This window comes from Urocitellus parryii, chromosome 5 (genome assembly GCF_045843805.1).
Source record: "Urocitellus parryii isolate mUroPar1 chromosome 5, mUroPar1.hap1, whole genome shotgun sequence".
NCBI lineage: Eukaryota > Metazoa > Chordata > Mammalia > Rodentia > Sciuridae > Urocitellus > Urocitellus parryii.
The window spans coordinates 51,145,595-51,166,416 of NC_135535.1; the positions used below are offsets into that span (position 1 = coordinate 51,145,595).

A 20,822-nucleotide genomic window follows, 5' to 3' on the forward strand; every position below is an offset into this window, starting at 1 on the left:
CAGATTTCTGCACTTCCTCTTTTCATTTCCACCAGATACAACTTTAACTTCTATTTCGCCTTCAAAATTTTTCTCTAAATATCTTGGACATACCTTCAGGATATATGCTAAGGATTATAAAACTCACTGCACTTTAACCTACTAAAATTTATATATGTCCATGATATAGGAAAACAACGGCTAGTTTCCCATCCCTCTACTCCACCCCCCCAAAAAAATCCAAGTGTCAATTTGGCAGCTTTCTTCCTATTATTCTTTTTGAACCGCCTGAGTGAAGATCCTAGCCAGAAACAATTCTAGTACAAAAAGAGTCATGCTTTTTAACTATATATGATTAACTCTGTCTGGAGTGATGCTTCAAAACCCCTTTCTGTCCTATAACCATCCCACAGAACACGTTCTGGTAAGTCTTTTGGGTAAAGTTCAAATTCCTAAACAGAGCATCTAAAGTTGTACATCTAGCTGCCACCTAACTCTTCAGCATCTCTCACGGCACCTCCACATCTCACCCCGCCCCGCACTCCTACCATACCAACATGCTCCTTATTTCCCCAAATAGGCTCACAGTTTCCTAATTCCACCTCCACATCTTTATTTCATATCATTACTCTCTTTTGCCACCTCTCCCAGCTCCCACCACTCCCAGCTTCTCCAAGAACACCCAATGTGCCAGGTACCTCCCTGGCAACGTTAAGGGCACTGATTTGCTCTCATCACTTCCTCTTAAGGTCAGGGACAGTATCTTTTTCATCTTTATACCCCAGAACCTGGCACATTACAGCCATTCGTTTTATAGAGTGAAAGACTCACCATGCAAATGACAGTTTCTATGGAATGGGATCATCATTTCCAATGCTAGAGTCTGTCTGCTCAATCTGTTATTTATACAATTAATAGCAGTTTCTATGAAGAGGTGGAAAGTTAAAAATGCAACCTGACTTGAATCCAAAGATAATTCAAATTCTCTGTTATGGTCAAAATTTTTCACTTTTCCACCTTCTTCCCCCAGAATTCCAATACCCCCAAATTCAACTAAAGTTAGTTTGGTAACACTAAAGTTTGTTTTTTCTTTCTACTTTTATCCCTGTAGTTGGACAATAAACTACCAAGGAGAGATGATATACACAGGGAATCCAGAAAACTCACAAAGTTGATAATTAGCTTCAGAATACCTGAGCTGACTGTAACAGTGGGCTTCAAGTGTCAAACCTAAAGGTCAAATACCTTTCCAATAAATACCAAAGGAATGTCTACATCAGTGGTTTTCCACAAGCTAGTAAAATGTTCCCCCAAAACCGCAGTAACAAACAGAGAGTTGGCAAATTTGAATTTTGTCAAGTAAGGACATTAAAAAAAAAACCCTGCAAAACTTTAATTTCATCATATAAGAAAGATTACATTAACACCATCAAGAACTAAGCAATCGAGAGAAAAAATATTTTTTTTAATTGTTGTTGTGCTGCAGATTGAAGCCAGGGCTTGGTACATGATAGGCAAGGGCTCTACCAATGAGCTATATCTCCAGCCCAAGAACATTCTTTTAATTTATTTATTTAGAATATATTTAGTTTTGTGGGAGAGAAGTTTCATTTTTAGTATTGTTCTCACTAATCTAAATGTATACTATAAAGGTTATATAAAAATATTGTTCTTATTATTGTTCTTATTAATTAGTTCTTATTGTTAGATAAAAAATATTGTTTATTGAGTGAATTGATCAATCATTTAACTACTGCTTGAAATCATCAGCCAACTGGTAGAAATTGGCAAACCTTTTGTTAAAAGGAGCTCCCTCTATTATTGTACTTCTTTTAAGAAACACCAGAATCCTGTTACTGAGGAATTCCTAGTCAATCTTCCAAACTGCTTATAGTTGAATGATTTTAAGATATGGATTTTTAAGTTATGCAATCCCTAGTACTTGGAAAACAATTTATCAGGTGCTGATGAACTATACAAAGATGTAAAACATTGTCTATGCTGTCAAAAAACATATAAGACTAAATGGGAACAGTAGACATGTGCCAAATGTCATGACAGATAGAAATTAAATGCTACAGAATTTCAGTAAATATTGGTAGGTATAACTATATAAACAAAAGGTATTTGGAGTTCTTGACAATTTTTCTGGAGTCTAAAGGCTCCTGATATCAAAAAATTTAAGCTATTTTGAATAGATATACGCTTGCCTAATTTTATGACATCATACAAAGTTCATTTGGAAAGTACTGGTTCACTGGGTTATACAGATCTTTCATATGTTGACACACTTCAACACATGGTACTAAAAAATCATATTCAGGGCTGGGGATGTGGCTCAAGCGGTAGCGCGCTCGCCTGGCATGCGTGTGGCACTGGGTTCGATCCTCAGCACCACATACAAATAAAGATGTTGTGTCCGCCGAAAACTAAAAGATAAATATTTTAAAAATTCTCTCTCTCTCTCTAAAAAAAATCATATTCATTAATATCACTACTGATTTCATCAGAAAAGTTTCTAAATAATGAGAAACTATTATGCTTACAATAGTAGATATGTTTTCCAAAAATTTTTAACCTGAAAGCTCACTTTTTCTAATTGACAAAAGTAGTGCCAGTGTTTTCCAAGAACCAAATTGTTCATTTTTGAGAAAAATGCCCCCCAAATACCATGGTTTGTCTATCATTCTTTTAAGTAAAATAGTATCTCCAACAATTGCACAAATGCTTTTCCTGAAGACAACCAGTATGCTTTAGTACCCAGAAGCACTTTACAAAAATATAGTTTCCATTTCTGCACATAGAATATTAAAAAGATATGTATTCGGTCAACAAAATTTAATAAAATATAAATGTTTGTTAATGCATCATCTTAAGTGAAATTACCCTTTTTTCCGACTTATGCAGTGTTGCTGAAAAACAGAATGACAGTGAAATTTGTTGCTTTGTTTTATACTAAGAACCAGCAGGGTTACCCACTCTTGCTTTTGCAACATTAATGAAAACATCCAACAGTGAAAAAAGCAGTTAGTGTTAGTATCAAAATAGTTTTGGCTTCATAAATCCTTGAAAGGGTCTCAAAGACTTCAAAGATCCACAGTTCACACTTTGGAGAACTGCTTTGAGAACTGCTGGTCTGGTAGGTGGCCTGTCACATAGTAAGTGCACAAATGTTTAAAAGTATTTGTGAATAAATGAATAACAAATTGAGGAATACATTTACAATTTCTCCCATAACAGTTCGAAAACAACAAATGAAAAATAATATCTACTAGTAGATTTTAGATCCCTTGCCACTTCTGAAGCGATCAGTATATTTCCTATTTCATCATATTAGTGAAAAAATTAAAAATTTTGCAGTATTTTATCAAGCTCAGGAAGACTAGTTATGGCAGATTTCTGAAAGTAACAGAATACTGAAAACCAGTCTTCTCAGTATCACTTTAAGAAATCCACAAAAACATGTCCTGCTAAGGGATAAGAAAAAAATTATGAATTTATGTTATCTGCATACAGGGATAATTATTTCATTAATAAGTCCACTCAATATTTACTGAATCCATATCATGTATATGGTACTATTAATTCATGTAATGCCTACCAATGAAAACCTACTAGTATAATAACCAGGAAATCAGAAATGCTTGAGAATAACAGAATTGCATCATTAAATAAGTTTAATAACTAGCCAAAGTCTTAGACACATCTACTACCTTAGAAGTCACTACTTACCAATAGTAAAATATTAGTCATGAGGTATCTTGCTGAAAATTATATTTAAGTGCCAAAGTTTGAGAACACAATAAAAAAAACTAGATGGGTTTAGAATTACCTCTAATGTCACTTTCATTTACTAATCTTCTGGAATATTTTCTTGAATGGGAGAGAAAAGAGTAGAGTTAGATCTAGTACTAGGCACTGAATATCATGTGCAGCCTATACCATCTATTTCACAACCTATAATCAAATCTCCATAGGACTATGTGACTATGTTGCCATTTGTCATGTATATGACAGGGGTAAAAAAGTGAGAGAAACAAATTTTCCATTTTCTAAATAGGAAAAGAGATAAAGAGACTTACCAAAGGCAAGGTCAGATAGCTAATTTGAAGAAATATAATGTCTATATATTGCAGCATCTACATTTTCTTTATTATTAGGTTCACATAAAAAGTAGCTCGGTGGTAGAGCACCTGCCTCCCACATGTGAGGCACTGGGTTCCATCCTCAGCACCACATAAAAATAAATAAATAAAGATATTGTGTCCATCTACAAATTTAAAAAATGGAAAAAAGGTAAGAAATGAACATAAAGAAGTGTATCTAATACTGACAATGCAAGAGTGACACTATGTCCATTGAAAAGGTATACCAATTGTATAACTAAAATAGAATGTAGACAAAAGCTCAACTTCTAATGTAAAATATTTTAATTTTTACATTTACTATTAAGTATAAATTTAGTGTTTATATTTATTATAACATATTATGATTTAATATTTTATATTACATATACAGGCCATCTTTTTTCATAATTTTTTCTTTCATAACTGGATATTATCTGTTAAATAAAATTATAAAAGTAACTACTGGAGAATGATTCATAAACATCACTTCCAAAGAGTGAAACATATACAGGGAGGGGTGAAGATGGTGGCTGCTGCTTCCCATCTCAGGTTCCCCATGTGCAGATTTTTGATGAAAATAAAGCTTAAGCCAGGCATGGTGGTGCACATTTGTAATTTCAGTGACTCAGGAGGTTGAGGCAGAAGAATTGAGAGTTCAAAGCCAGTTTCAGCAGCTCAGTGAGACACAGCAACACAGTGAGACCCTATCTCAAAACAAAAAAAAAAAATGTGCTGGAGATATGGCTCAGTGGTCATCCCTAGTACCAAATAAATAAATAAAGCTTATAGACTAAAGAAATAAAATAAATAAAAGATGCAAGGCATCAAATGGACTGTTTTGTCTAAAGAAAAACTTGTTAATCCTGGCTGAGTAATCCTATGCCTGGGACTATAAACCAGACATCTAAATCTATTTTAAAAGATATTTTTTGTCTATTTAACTTATCTTTCCCATCCACCTTACAAAACATTTTTAAATTTTATTTTTATTGTTGCATAATTATACGTAATTGTTGAATTCACTGCAGTATATTCATACTTGGACATAATAAAATTTGATCATTTTCATTTTCCGGTACTTCCTTTTGTCCCCTCCTCCTTCCTCCTCTTGGTTCCCTACTTCTACTCTATTAGTCTCCCTTCTACTTTCAGGAGAGCCCCTTTTTTCTTTCTTCTCTCTAAAAACATGTGGCCCTTAACTTTCTGAGTCTGGCTTATTTTGCCTAAATAATGCTCTCTAGTTCCATCTGTTTTCCTGTAAATAACATAATTTTGTTCTTCTATATGGCCAAATAAAACTCCATTGTGTATATATACCTCATTCTTTATCCATTGATATGCTGCCAGACCTAGGCTGGTTCCATAAGTTGGCAACTGTCAATTTCATTGCTATGAACATGGGTATGCATGTATAGCTACAGTAAGCTGACTTTGATTCTTTTGGATGAATACTTAGGAGTGGTATAGCTGGGTCATATGGGGATTTCATTCCTAGTTTTTTGGGGTTTTTTTAGGAACCTCCATACTGATTTCCATAGTGATTGTACTAATTTATATTTCCACCAATAGTGTATAAAGTTTCTATTTCCCTGTATCCTCGCCAGAATTTATTGTTATTTGAATTCTTGATGATTACCATCCTGGAGTAAAATGAAATCACAGTGTAGTTTTGATTTGCATTCCCCTATTAGCTAAAGACACTGAACATTTTTGCATTTGTTCAATTTGTAATTGTAATTGTCTGATAAGTTCATGGGAACATTTATTGAATGGATTATTTGTTGGTTTCTTTCCCTTTTTTTGGTGTTGTTTTTTTTTTTGAGTTCTTTATATATTCTGGATATTAATCCTCTGTCAGAAGAGTAGCAGGTAAGATTTTTCTCCTATTTTGTAGGCTCTCACTTCATGTTTTTTTTATTGTTTCTTTGCTACGCAGAAGCTTTTTACTTTGATGCCATCCAATTTCTTAATTTTTACTATTACTTTCTGGGCTTTAGAAGTGCTATCAAGAAGTCATTGCCTGTACCTACTACTGGAGTGTTTCCCCTGTGTTTTCTACTAGCAGTTGTGAAGTTTCTGGTGTAATTACTAGGTTTTTGACACATTTTGAGTTGATTTTTGCACAAGGTGAGTGATAGGGATCTAGTTTCATTCTTCTATATATGAATATCCACTCTTCTAAGCACCATTTGTTTAAAGGGTTGTCTTTTCTTCAATGTATGTTTTTAGCATCTTTGTTAAGGATCACATGACTGTATCTGTGTGGGTTTGTCTTTGTGTCTTCTATGGTGTTCCATTGGTCTATGTGTCTGTTTTCATGCCGGTATCATGATGTATTTGTCAACATATCTCAGTAGTATAATTTTAAATCAGATACTGAAATGCCTACAGTATTACTCTTTTCACTCAGAACTGCCTAGGCTGAATATTTTGCTCTCCCATATGAATTTTAAGACTGTTTCTGTGGGTTGGGGATGTGGCTCAAGTGGTAGCACGCTCGCCTGGCGTGCGTGCGGCCCGGGTTCGATCCTCAGCACCACATACAAACAAAGATGTTGTGTCCGCCGAGAACTAAAAAATAAATATTAAAAAAAAATTTAAAAAAAAAAGACTGTTTCTGTGAAGAATATTATTGATATTTTGATGGAGATCGCAATTGAATCTGTGGATCACTTTTGGTAACATGGCCATTTTAACAGTATTAATTCTGCCTACCCGTGAACATGGGAGATCTTTCTATTTTCTAGCACCTTCTTTCATTTCTTTTTTCATTGTTCTGTAGCTTTTGCTGCAGTGGTCTTTTATCTCTTCGGTTAGCCTTATTCTGTTTTATTTATTTATTTATTTATTTTGAGGATTTTACAAATGGAACAGTTTTCCTGATTTCTTTCTTAGTGGACTCATTCTTGGAGTTCAAAAAGGCTATCAATTTTTATATGTTGATTTTGTATTTGGCTATTTTGCTGGATTTGTTTATCAGCTCTAGAAGTCTTCTGTTGGAATGTTTAGGATCTTCTATGTGTAGGATCACCTCATTACAGTGAGAAGATCACCTCATTACAGTGATAATTTGACTTCTTCCTTTCCTATTTGTATCTTTTTATTCCCTTCTCTTGTTTAACTGCTCTGTGTAAAATTTAAAGCACTATATTGATTAGGAATGATAAAAGTAGACATCTTTGTCTTGTTCCTGATTTTAGAAAGAATGCTTCCAGTTTTTCCCCATTCAAGGCTTTGGGTTTGTCATGTGTAGCCTTTATAATGTTGAGGTTAAGTTCCTTCTATCCCTAATTTTATTGGGGTTGTTATTATGAATGAGTGCTAAATTTTGTCAAAAGCTTTTTCTGCATATATTGAGGTAATCAGGTGATTTCTGTCTTTGGTTCTATTTACATTGACTGATTTGTATATATCAAACCCTCCTTGCATCCCTGGAACAAAACCAACTTGATCATGATGTATACTTTTTGTAATGTGTTATTGAATTCTATTTCCTAGTATCTTGTTAAGGATTTTTGCATCTATGCTCCATGTGCTCTTATCTGGTTTTAGTATCAGGTTTCAACTTGGTTCAATTTTGGTAGGGTGTATGTATCTTGGTATGCATCCCTTTCTTCTAGATTTTCTACTTTATTGGGACATAAGTTTTCAAAATAGTCCCTAGTGATCCTCTAGATTTCCATAATGTCTGTTGTGATATCTTCTTTTTCCATCTCTAATTTTATTAATTTGGGTCTTCTTTCACTAAGAAATAATTTTAATGAGTTAAATATAAGCCCTAAGACATGTCCTTAAATCATATTTAAAATATTACTATCAGAACTTTGTCCCCATTCTAGGAATAGAAAGTTTCAGCACTGGAAATTGCAAATAAATGTTTGTTATATCAGAATTTTAGCAACCCTCCCTCCAAGTTAACTTTCTATTGCAGAAAATAAGAAATTTTATCTGATATAGTATATAACAGAGAAATTTTACAAAATGAACCTCACCAAAAAGTAAATCTTTGTGACCTCTATCAACTACTTGACAAGTATTGGTCTTGAGAGGGATAAGTCCAAAAGAAGTTCATAAAGTGAAAGAAATAAAATATTTTGCATAATGTTCTTTCTACTTTGTCCTACTATGGTTTTCTTTATTAATTAAATCATGTTTTTAAATGAACCTAAATACTCCACATATACTCCAAACTATTTTTCTTATCCCAAACTCAATTCAATTATTTCTTTATTTCTTCACTAATTTATTATTCTTTCTGTATTCCTAATTATGTTTAAAAAGGACTCCCATTTACCCAAATGAAACCACAAACCTGAAAGTCACCTTGATTCTCTTCTAATGATCGTTATATCCAAACAACACTAAGTACTATCTTTATTTCCAAGAGGGTACTCAAATACACCTTTTCATCTCTCATCAGATTATGTGCCTCTTACTGCCCATAATCTGATTTCCTCCACATGTAACCAAAAGCCCTGCATGCTGGCTCTAACAGTGCTATAACCCAATCTAACATACTTCATAGCTCATTAACACCTACAGGGAAAAATTCAATCTATCCTGCCATTTAAGACCTACTTGGTTTCTTTCTTTTCCTATGTCTATAACTTTAATCCTCCATACAACCTAGTATACTCTTATGTTCCATGCACTCTCTTACCCTTACTTTTTCTCTAGTACCTCACACAAAGCCGATCCCCTAGTAGGAATTCAATATGTATTTACTGAACAAATAAATATTGACAATACATCTTTTATAACCTCACCATACCACTTATATACTCTATATTATATACAGAATGCATTCATATTTAACTTTGAAGCCCAATTTAGACATCATTCCTATAGGCAGGAAATTGTGTACATATCATTTATATAAAGTTTATATTTAGGTATCATTTCCCTCACAAGGATCTCCCATTTCCTTCTCGCCATTCCTTCTATTAGAAAAAGAATGCATTTCTCCTCTGCACTACTTTCTATCTCAGCACTTCTATTACTATAATGCAGCTAGAATTTTAGGTTTACAAATCTGCCTATCTTATAAGCTCCTTAAGAGTATTCAGTGGGCTGGGTGTGGTGGCACATGACTATAATCCCAGCAACTCAAGAGTCTGAGGCAGGAGGTTCCCAAGTTCAAAGCCAGACTCAGCAAAAGTATGACATTAAGCAACTCAGTGAGACATTGTCTCTAAATAAAATACAAAAATGGGCTGGGGATGTGGCTCAGTGGTTGAGTGCCCTGAGTTCAATCCTTGGTACCCCCTACCCCCAAAAAAGGAATATTTGGTGGGATTTCATCTCCATAAAATAAAGGCTCAGTAAATGTTTTAATATAACTGAACTCAAATGTTTTCCTCTGTTTTCCCTATATTTGTACAAAGTGTCCTAGTGCCCATAGAACTAGTCCTATATTTCTGTTTATACAGCATGGTATACAGGAACTGCATTCAAATTCTGACTCAATCAGCTGAATAATCTTGAAAAATTAATTACCCTCTAAAATCCTCAGTTTTAGGCCTGAGGATGTGGCTCAGTGATAGAGTGCTTGCCTAATGAACATGAAGCCCTGGGTTCAATCCTCAGGACTGCAACGAATAAATAAATAAATAAACAAACAAAATCCTCAGTTTCCTAAGGATCTGTCTCCTTCCCTGCACAATGTAGATCATAACACTTACTTCATTAAGCTTCAGAAAGATTAAATGAGATATTTTTTAAAAAGCTATCTAGCCGTGGGTTTTATTTCCCCCACTGAATAACAAAAGAGGAGGTATAAGAAAGAGAGAGTTGGAGAATTTAGTTTCATTTTGGACAGAGTAAGAATAAGGTGGGTATCTAACAGATAACTCAATTGAGATACCTTTTTCCAGGGCTGAGGATGTGACATGGTGGGAGAGCACTTTACCAAGCATGTGTAAAACCCTGGGTTCAGTCCCCAGTACCATTAATAAAAACATGTATATATTTTTTCCATTTAAGCAATTATGTTTTAGGAATTTCAAAAAAACCATTATCTTTGAGAAGAAGGAAAAACTTCAAATTTTGCATCAACTGTTCTAATCAGGGTGACCTAACTTTATACATACATGAGGCATGTACACTAATAAGATAGGAATTTGACAAAATAAACTTTGGGTCAACTTCAATGTGAACCGTCCAACAGGAGTTATAAATTATCATTGCCATTCAACTAAAACTGGCAAAATTACTCACTTTCATTCAAAGATAAACTGTTCAAGGACTTGCCCATCATGGAGGCACATACCTGTAATTCCTACTACTCAGGAGGCCAAAGCAGGAGGATGGCAAGTTTGAGGCCATCCTGGGCAACTTAACAAGATCCTGTCTCAAAATAACTTATTTTTAAGAAAGGGATGCATGGAGCAGCTCAGTGGTACAGTGCTTACCTAGCCTGAGTGTACCCTGGATTTAATTCCCAGTATGGAAAAGAAAGAAACAAGCAAACAAACAAAACCTGTTTAAGGACTTATAATTTTACATTAGAACCCTGATAACTATATATACTATTTGAATACCCAGGAAGAACTCTGGGAGTGGCACTAATTTGTTAACTGAATGCCAGTACATTCTATCATTACAGATTCTTCTTCTGTATAGAATGCTAGCAACCTTTTTATATTCCATAATTACAATATTATTTACATTCAGGTTATTCTCGAAGAACTTTCCAGCCTCCTAATTATCAAATTATGCCTTTTAAAAATTCTCTTATCAATTCAATGTTGTTTTGCAAGGGAAAGTTAACATGGTATATAATATTCTTTATTAAATTACCTAAGATAACAGAGGAGCTCAGGAAATAAAACATGCATACATCCTTCCCTACCAAAAAAAAAAAAAAAAAGACATCAACTCAAGGATGTACCCTCATTAAACAAGGTATGTATCAAAATATTCTTACAGGGACTGGAGTTGTGGCTCAGTGGTAGAGCACTTGCCTGGCATATGTTAGCCCCTGGGTTCAATCCTTAGCACCACATATAAATAAATAAAATAAAAGATCCATTTACAACTAAAAAAATATTTTTTAAAAATATCCTTACAGATGAAAAAATTAAGATAAAAAGATAGGTGGTAATAACTGCATACCATAGATGTTACATGATAAAATGAAAAGGACAAAAATAATCCTTAAAAAGGGAGAATGTATAATGTAAAAATAACAATAATCAACAATAATCATTTTGAACTAAGGCCACTTTCATTAATAAAGAAGAGCAGAGAAAAACAAAAAGATCTTAAGTTTTTTCTGTAAAAAAGGGTCAAATGCTGTTGTATTTTTTTAGGGAAATAATCAGATTAAGTAAAGCTCAGCAATGTTTTTAAGGTCCAGAAACTAAATTCCTATAAAAGATTAAAAACAAATAAAACACAAAAACCATATGACAAAAGACTGAAAACCAAGGCAAAAATATCACAAAAGAGCATAAAATAACAGGACAAAGAATGTCATCAAATATGTTCATCCCATAAAACATAAATAATTTAAATGTGCCTATTAAAAATAATGACTCTTATAAAGTGTCACAAAATGAATGGTATAGAGGGATTTTTTAAAAAGAGAGAGAAAAAGACTGCTCATACATGTGCACACCCATGAAGACAAAGGGGGCAATATAAATAAATACCTTCCAGAAGAGAACTTATGTTTTCCTTCAATCAGATTTTATCAGTTCCTCTCAAAACCGTGAATAGACTATAAAAACATATAAGACCTATATCATCCTGGAAACTAAAAAAGAATAAAACTCACTTTGAAAAACTTTGAATTGCAGAAAGAAAGTACTGAAGAAAAGGCAACCCCTAACTCATCTAATTCATGACCGTTGTCCCTGCAAGTTAGAGGAACAGAGTCCAGCAAATTCCCACCAGGATTCTAAACAGGAGAAGGAAAAGCCAGCAAGATAGTCTACAAGGTTTGGAAAGCTTAGCAACCTGCACATGATTGCTAAGCTATGTCTATGTGTGTGGCTACAAAGGTAAAGCTCAGCAATGCTCAACTCTGGCAAGGACTTCTGACACTGGATGCTACCTCACAAAGGTAGGAAGGACATGAAAAAGACAGCATATCCTTAAGTACTGGGGTCACTGCCCTGCAAACTCTGGGTGGCACTCCAGTCAGAGAGAAGAAACTTCAACACCAAGAAAGTATCTTCAGAACCATCTGCAGCCCTCATGCTACTTTCCTCCTCTCTACTCAGAGGCCACTGGAGCTCTGAGAGTGAATCTAGGGTAATTCTAAACTTTTCTATTCTACCCTTTTGTAATTCTGAGTGACTAAGACAAATGCACACCCAACTCAGAAGGACTCCAATTCCCCAAACTGGACAAGCCTGTGTTGTACTCATTCCTTGTTCTATTTAACAAGCAGATGCTGGGGACAAAGTAAAAAAAGATAACATAGTCCCTGGAAGTTACCATGTTAGTGAAAATGAAAGACATTACTAGGAAATGCAATAAAGATCACATAGAGGTAGAGAATAAATAAAGATCCTAAATAACAGAGGAAGAGAGGGGGGCATGAGAAAGGTGTTCTAGAAGAAATAACATTGAAACTAAGAATAACTGTTAAGACTTACACCCAGTTTAAGAAGGAGGAGAGAAGTATTCCAAACAAAGAGAAAGATATACAGTGGTCCCAAATTAAGATCATAGCTCACTGAAGCTCCTCTTCTCAACAAGAGCAGTGTGGCTGAAAAATGTAAGGAAGGAGTGAAAGGGGAGATGATGGTGCTGACAGAAACAAATCTTGTGCCGCAGTCTGGCTGGGCACAAAATGACAGGGAGGTCACGAGCCACTTGTAGGTTCAAACAGGAACTACTTTATTGCCAGAACCCCACGGGAACACCACCAGAACTCAACCGAAACTCCATGAGAATCAACGGGAACTCAAAAGTAGCAGCCACCCGAGGTAGCAGAAGCCGCCTTATTGCCGGACAGCAGAGGTTTATATACACACCTGAATACACAGCTTGTTTCAATTTAGCATCATCCAGTTACAGCAATCAGTCATTATCTTATTAATTATACACGGCTTAACTTAATTATCATCATCTTAATGGCTTGCTGGCGTTACTTCTCAACCACTCCTTCTGGCAAAATGCCAGGCGCCATCTTGACTTGGTTGTGGCTCTCAACAATCTTGAAAAATTATAAGTATTTAGAACTTCACCCTAAGAAGAAAGGGAACTAACCAAAGGACAGTGACATGATCAGATTTGCAAATTAAATAATGAAGATGATAAAAATGGAAATGGACAGGAATAGCATAAGACCAAAGGTAGTGATTCTAATTAGGAGACTTACAGAAAACTGTGCAAGTGGTGGACCATTTACTGAGCTAGAGAACAAAGAGGAAAGGGTTAAATTCAGGTTGAAAAAGAAGTTCCATTTTTGACATGTTTAAGGCACCTTAGACAGTCCTCCAGGTAGAGATGATAGAGAAGTATGTGGATAAATGGGCTATAATTTAGGGTAGAGAACTAACAGATAGACATTGCGGGTGGGTAATTATATACAGATAAAACTGAAGCTCAAAAGTAAATAATGTTGTATAAGAATATGTATTAAATTAGAAAAAAATGCCAGAGCCTTGAGGAACACATGGAGATAAGCTGAAAGAACTAGCGAAAAAGACTAAGAAAAAACAATGGTCAGAGATGGGAAAGTATTGTCCCAGAATGACAAAAATGATGATGATGATGATATTAACACTGTGAATTAACTCTGTGGAAGATGATGTGCTAAGTAATCCACATTTACTCTTTCACTTAATGGTTACAACAGCCTAAGTGTGATAGGTATGATCTTATTTCCATTCTACAAGAACCTGAGTCACAGTCAATCTAATTAATTTTTGCCTAAGATTGCACATCTAACAATACCAATGCTATTAGAAACTACTGAATCCACTGAGTTTAATGATATGAGCACCATAAGTGGCTTCAACCAAAGCAATTTCAGTAGAATATGAATGGTTCTTCTATCTTCCTTAAATCCTATGCCCAATCAATCAGCAAGGTTTCAGTTCTGGCACCACCATCCTGGCCCAACCATTATCAACTCACCAGCCCAACCCTAAACATTCGTCTGATTCTATTCTCAACCCCTATGTTATATTCTCCATACAGCATGCAGAGTGTGCATTTGAAAATGCGAATCAGATCTCCTCATTGCCTACTTAAAACCCCCAACTGTTTCTTCTATCATACAACATACTATCTACACACCTCATATGATCTTAAAGTCCCATGTGATCTGGCCCACTTCTTGACCCTCAACTCCAACCATACTCTTTCTCTTACCAAAAAATGATCTTCTTGCTCTTTCTACAACAGGACATAGCAGCTCCAAAGTGGATAGAAAAGCCTCTGAGAATGAGGCCTGTGTCACTCTGATTCATGTTGTGTCCCCTGAGATTAGACAAATCAGTACCTGACATGGAAGAGGGCTAACTACATATTTTTAGATGGAGGGCAGATAAAGAGAGATAGCAAGGACATAAACAACTTATAGAATAGCTTGATCATATTGGATGTTGGGTTGAACAAGTTTTTTGTTTGTTTTAAAGATGAGAGAAATTTGAGCACATTTAAATAAGGGATATTAGGAAAGTATGCAAGAGCTTGGAAAAACTTAAAGACATCAAAAAACAGCATGTAAGAGAAAAATATAATTAATTAGCTACTTTAGGAAATATAAAAGCTGTTCAAGAAAGTCATGATACAAACATATTTTATTTCTGAATGCCAATGTGTTTCTTCTTCTGAAATTTGAGGGTCTTGGGTCAAACTGGTAGTTTCCAATCACTATCAAGAACTTTCTTTTATTTAACCATTTTCCTTTTGTAATCTCCGCTTGTAATTTCACAATGAAAGTGATTAGCAATTAATAAAATAAGTATTACAAAGTTCAAGATGATTACTGATTCATCTAAGGCCATACAAATGTTTATAAAAAGAGAATGCTGCTGCACAAATATAAAGAAACTGGCCCAAACAAGCAAAAGAAATCAAGGAACTCAAGTCTAAACCACAGACCAAAAATTAAAAACTGAAAAATTTCAAATTATGAAGAAGGTATATTTTTCTTTTTAATTAGGAAAAAACACAATGATAAATCCTGCAGAATCAAACAACTTTGTATAAAATGAAAGATTGGAAATAAATCTGGGGAGAAGAGGAGGAATGGAAAAAGGGAGATGTTGATCAAAGAATACAAAGTTTCAGTTGGACTGGAGTAATAAGTTTTATGGTTAATGTCACAGTTAATAACAATCATTGTATAATTAAAACATGTTAAAAGAATAGATTTTTAAAGTCTTCACCATAAAAAATAAATTGGTGAGGTGATGGATATATTAATCAGCTTGCCTGAATCTTTCTACAATGTATACCATATATTAAGACATCACATCATACCCCCATAATTACATATAATTATTATTTGATAATTAAGATTGATTTAATAAAAATTTTATAATTTTTAAAAGAAAATCATGTTCTAACCATGAAGCAAATTAAACTGTGGCATGACTTCGAGCAACTGGTGTTGTTCGTGCAGGAGAACCCAATTGAACATCGAGTGAGAGCCATTTCCTTTTTAATGTCCTACCAAGGTTTTTAATACCTTAAAAAGTTAAGTGGGGAAAAAAGAAAAGACTACATGGAGTCAAATAGTGAAATGATAAAAGGATGGCATTCGTAGCCAGACTGCCTAGTTTAACTCATGGTCATACAAATTACTGAACATCTCTGTGCTTTAGTCCCTAATATTTTTTCCCTATGCTTTATTATGATGAAAAGTAAAATCTGTACCTCCTTGGAAAATTTTCACCAACATTCAATGAGTTGATATATGTAAATATAAATGCTTAAAACAGTATCTGAAACACAGTAACGTATTTGCTATGATTTTATCACAATTATCATCACTATTATTATTGTTACTATAGAGATGATAAAGCTTAAAAGCAACAGAAGAAAATGCAAAGATTTGACTTGATAGGAAAATACAAGAATCCAACTCCACAAATGTGCAAGAAGCATAAATAAATTAAAAGTAGAAAAACATGGATAATAAAAGAAATGCTGATTTAATGAAAAATGAATTCTACATAGCAATACAGATGGCAAAAATAATACTATATGGGAAAAGCAAGCTACAGAAGATATACAGTAGATAATACCATCTCTCTAAAGTTCTAATGCATGCAAAACTGAACAATGTAATATGCAGAGATTCATCCATAGTAAAAGCATAGAGCAAGAGTTTATCAGGTATCATTAAATAAAAAACAAAATGTAGGACTGCGGGTACCTCTGAGCAGAAGGAAGATGTGACTGACAAAAATCACAGAGGCAGCTTTAGCATTCTATTCTGAAGCTGGTGAGAGCCGCCTAATTTTTTAAAACATCATTTTTTATTCCTTATATGAACATTTTATATTTGTTGAATGAAGTATTTTATGATTAAAAAAGACAAAAAACTTAATAATAAATTTTAAAGGCAAGAAAACATACTTTTTGCCTGTCAATAAAACATTTTTTCTTTAAAGCTCATAGTGAAGATTTATTTTTCAATCTTTACTTTCAAATCTTTAAAATCAAGATTAAGCAGTGCTAAGAGTTAAATAAATTTCTAAGATGGTCAAAAGCAAATTCCACTGGTAGTATACCTTTGTTAAAAGAGGACTTTTTCATCTGAGATATATTTTCAAGCATAGACAAGTAATTACTGGCTATGTATACAGAATAACAGACATGATTTCTGGTGCTTAATGCCATTATTTCAGATGGGATATTCAATATGATACCTGTAGTACAGTATAATCTATCATTTAAATAAATACTAAATTTTTAAGAGGGTTATGTAACTGCCTGTAGATCAAATTACTGGACACACTAGGCTACAAAGTACAAACAGATCTTAGAGAGCATTTGTAGTTAGTTCAACAAAATAGCTTGTGCAACTTGAACAAAACATAACAAGAAAAGAGAATTTTATAATTAACTAATCATATTATTTTCATTAAAAATCATGGAAGCTATTGGAGACTTTTAGACAATTCAGATCTACAGAATCTTAAACAAAAAGCAACACCAGGTATTACCTAGTCTAATTCATTCATTTTGCAGATATTAAAACCAAGACACAAGACACTTAAGATAAGAACAGGTCTAGGAAAACCCAATCTCCCAATTCACCACCCAGTGTTCTTCTTATGCCTGATTCCCTTGCAACCTGATCATGAACACAGGATGCAAATACTCAAATGAACTTGCAATTTCTCACATACCTCTATTTATAGACAAACATCCTCTGTCCTCAACCCATTCTCTTCCTGGAAGGCAGCCTGAGTTGAAGGCATATTCATCTACCAAAAAATCAGAAACAAGGACTATGGTGCACTTTTATTTTTTGCTTTCAATTACTGTGAAACTAGAAATCCAAGACCACTCGTGGCCTCTCACCCATTGTCGTGTCTAATCCCCTGGATGATGTCCAGAGAGATATGTCTGTACTTTTTCTCAATTACACACCACTAATTTAAGTATCCATCTATAACAGGCATTACACAGTTTCCCCCTAAGCTCTACCAAACCAAAATTCTCTGACCACCAAACAAAATAAAAATAAAAAAGAAAGAATAAACATAAAATGTAGGACTTTTGATTTATGCAAGGACTGTACTGCTTTTCTTTTAATACTGACTCTACCATGCACCATAGTCCTATTTTCAATAATGGCTTAAGTTTAACACGTATACTGAAGGATTTTTTTGCTTTAAATAAAAAGAAGAAACTACAAGGATTCATCATATAATTTATAGTACTAGAAGACAGTTATGTTATGGTCATAGCAGTAACAGCTGTAGGTATGTATGTATGTATATGCAAATAATTTTCTAAATTTCACCTTAAAATCTCTCTACAGTCCTAGGAATGATGCTCATATACTTGAAAATGCAATTTTTAAAATTTTTTTAAATATATTTTTAGTTGTTGATAGACCTTTATTTTATTTATTTATTTATATGCAGTGCTGAGAAATGAACCCTGTGCCTCACACATGCTGGTCAAGCGATCTACAGCTGAGCTACAACTCCAGCCCCAAAATGCAATTTTTAAAGTATTTGTATACTGTATTTGACTTCTAATCCCTGAGACTGTTCAATAGGCCAATCAGCATAAAACATATTGCATGCTATAAAATAAGCATTAGGTGTTGTAAGAGTGAGTATATTGAGGAGCTTCCAGTAATTCCAAAATTTCAGTTATGGCTGACATTTTCAAACAAAAACTCTCCCCCACATTCTAAAGCAAATGATAATGAGCCACTGGAAGTCAAAGCCAGAACTTCCCTGAGAATATCTATAAAACAAGAATTCAATGGCTGTCTGTAGACTAAGTCATAATTTCTATATATGTGCACTTTCCAAACAAATGCTTTCATATTTTTTTAAAAATGCAAGTCAAAGTTTTATAGTAGTTGTTATGTACTTTCTCAGTGAAGAGCTACTAAAAGCACAACTACTAGCATATGAGAGAGTTCTTATATATTTTTTAAATTTAGCAAGTCAGAAATTACTCTTAATACTCTATGCCATACATAAATGTGTCACTTTAGACAAATGTTATGAACAATGTACTATTTTTAGAAACTGAGGATCAAGATATATGATTGGTTTAGAAGCTGAACTCTGAGAACACTTTATGCCATTCTTAATTCTGTTTCACCTGTAGTCATCTCCATGTTTTATAAATATCTATAATCTGTCTAAATGAAGGCTCTCATAAGATAAATTCCCCCAGCTTACCTTCAGGTCCTAAAGTTTCCAAATCAGCACATATTTGGGTAACTCAATTATACAAATGCAGATAACAATGCTGTTCCAAACTATCACATCCAAGTGTCAGAGGTTACCAAGTGTCAGAGGTTATCGTATGATGGCCAGTGTGGCCAACTCAAGCGTACAGGATACTTATACAGGAGACATTTAAAGAGATAACACAAGCAACGTGTTCTGTTTTATTTTAACAAAAAAAAAAAGGGGGAGAGAAATAATTTTTATCATATTTTTTTGTTTTTTAAGATTAGGAACTTGTCAACAATTATCTTATGGTTAAGAACCTGACCCTGACAACAAAAAGTGCCCATAAAAGACTTCTCAAGTACACAGGGTACTCCATCTGCTGGAAATCACATCTTCACATTTTGTCTATTCTTGGGGAAGAGAAAGGGAGGAACGAGGAGGAGTGTGAGACAGAATATGTGTTCAGCACTAACTGAACGACTTGCAGGAAGTCCAAATTATAGAAAGAAACAAGGTTTTGTGATGATGAAAACAACTAAGGAATCCGTTCTTTATCTTAACAAAGCAGAGATGCCATGGAAGGAGGGTTAGTCAAGAAAGTAGCAGCAACAATTTTGTACTCTAGTAAGGTCATTCTGGGTGCAGTATCCTTTATTCAATTTTTCCCACATATTATTTGTAGAATTAAAAAACAATGTTCCTTAAACAAAGAAAGCTCAAGGATAGAATGCCAGAAGTTGAGTGAACATCTTGTAAAGGCAGATCAAAGGGCCTAGGATGTAGCTAATAGGTAGAGCACTTGCCTAGGTTCAAGTTCCAGAACCAAAAGAAATAAAGGAAAGAAAGAAGAAAAGAAAAAAAAAGAAAAACGTAAAGCCAGATCAAATTCTATCTTCTTTATGATGTTTTTCCTGTACCCTTCCTCTTACTTCAGCCTACTAATGCTCTCTTCCTATCTTTATTTTTAAACCTCCTTACTCATACATGTTTTATTTCTAGCCCAAACTCTCTCCAAGTTCCAATCCCACACCATCTGATTCTACTACACATTTCCATATAAATGTCCTACCAGCACTTCAAACAGGAGATCTAAAACAAAACATTTTTACCCTACCCACAAACCTGAGTTCACACTCTTTCAATCAACCAGTCTTAACATCTTATCATCATCCTTTACTCATCCCTTGTTTCCCAATATCCAACTAATTGTTTATTTCTGTTTAATGTGCTTCAGCAATACTTCTCCAACCCCATACCTACTGCTCTAGTTCAGGTGTTCTTTGACCAAAACATTTACAACACTTTTTTATTCATCCCCTGGTTTCTTTCCAATTCAATTCATTCTCTGAATTATTAGATAATATAACCTATAATTCAATTCCAATTATGACATTTCAAGGATCAAGCAACTTCAATTTCATACCTTACTAAATAAATCCAAATTTCTTGGTCTAGCATTAAAAGGTTTCCATGTTCTAAGTCAAACCAAAATTTCTTCTACTTTATCTTCTTGCTATTCCTTTTTAAATATGCTCAAATTTTTTTTCTATGCCTGCTCTCTGTCTAATCTGGTAAATAAATGTAAGGTGCTCTACAAAAGTTTACTCCCTTTCATATAAGTGTGCTACATGCTCCCTCCCTGTACCACTTTAATTGACAGGAAAACATCCCATCATTCTATATATTTGATCTTCACAATGAAAATCAGAATGTTCATGGGAAAGCCTGTAAAATCTAAGAAACAGACTATAAAAGAAAAGCACTGTGACTGAGTTCCAATGTCAAAGGAAAATGGTAGTAGCAAGTAAGATGTCACAAAAGTATCAGAATATCTGAAAAAGTAAAAATCAATATAACCTGAATCAGGGCTGGGGTT

The 20,822-nt window shown here is 34.1% G+C and overlaps 1 protein-coding gene across 3 annotated transcripts in view; it reads right to left on the reverse strand.

Moving 5' to 3' along the window:
• Positions 1 to 20,822, reverse strand: part of Msrb3 (methionine sulfoxide reductase B3) — a 156,716-nt gene that overhangs the window by 131,262 nt on the left and 4,632 nt on the right. The gene's annotated exons all lie outside the window — the stretch shown is intronic.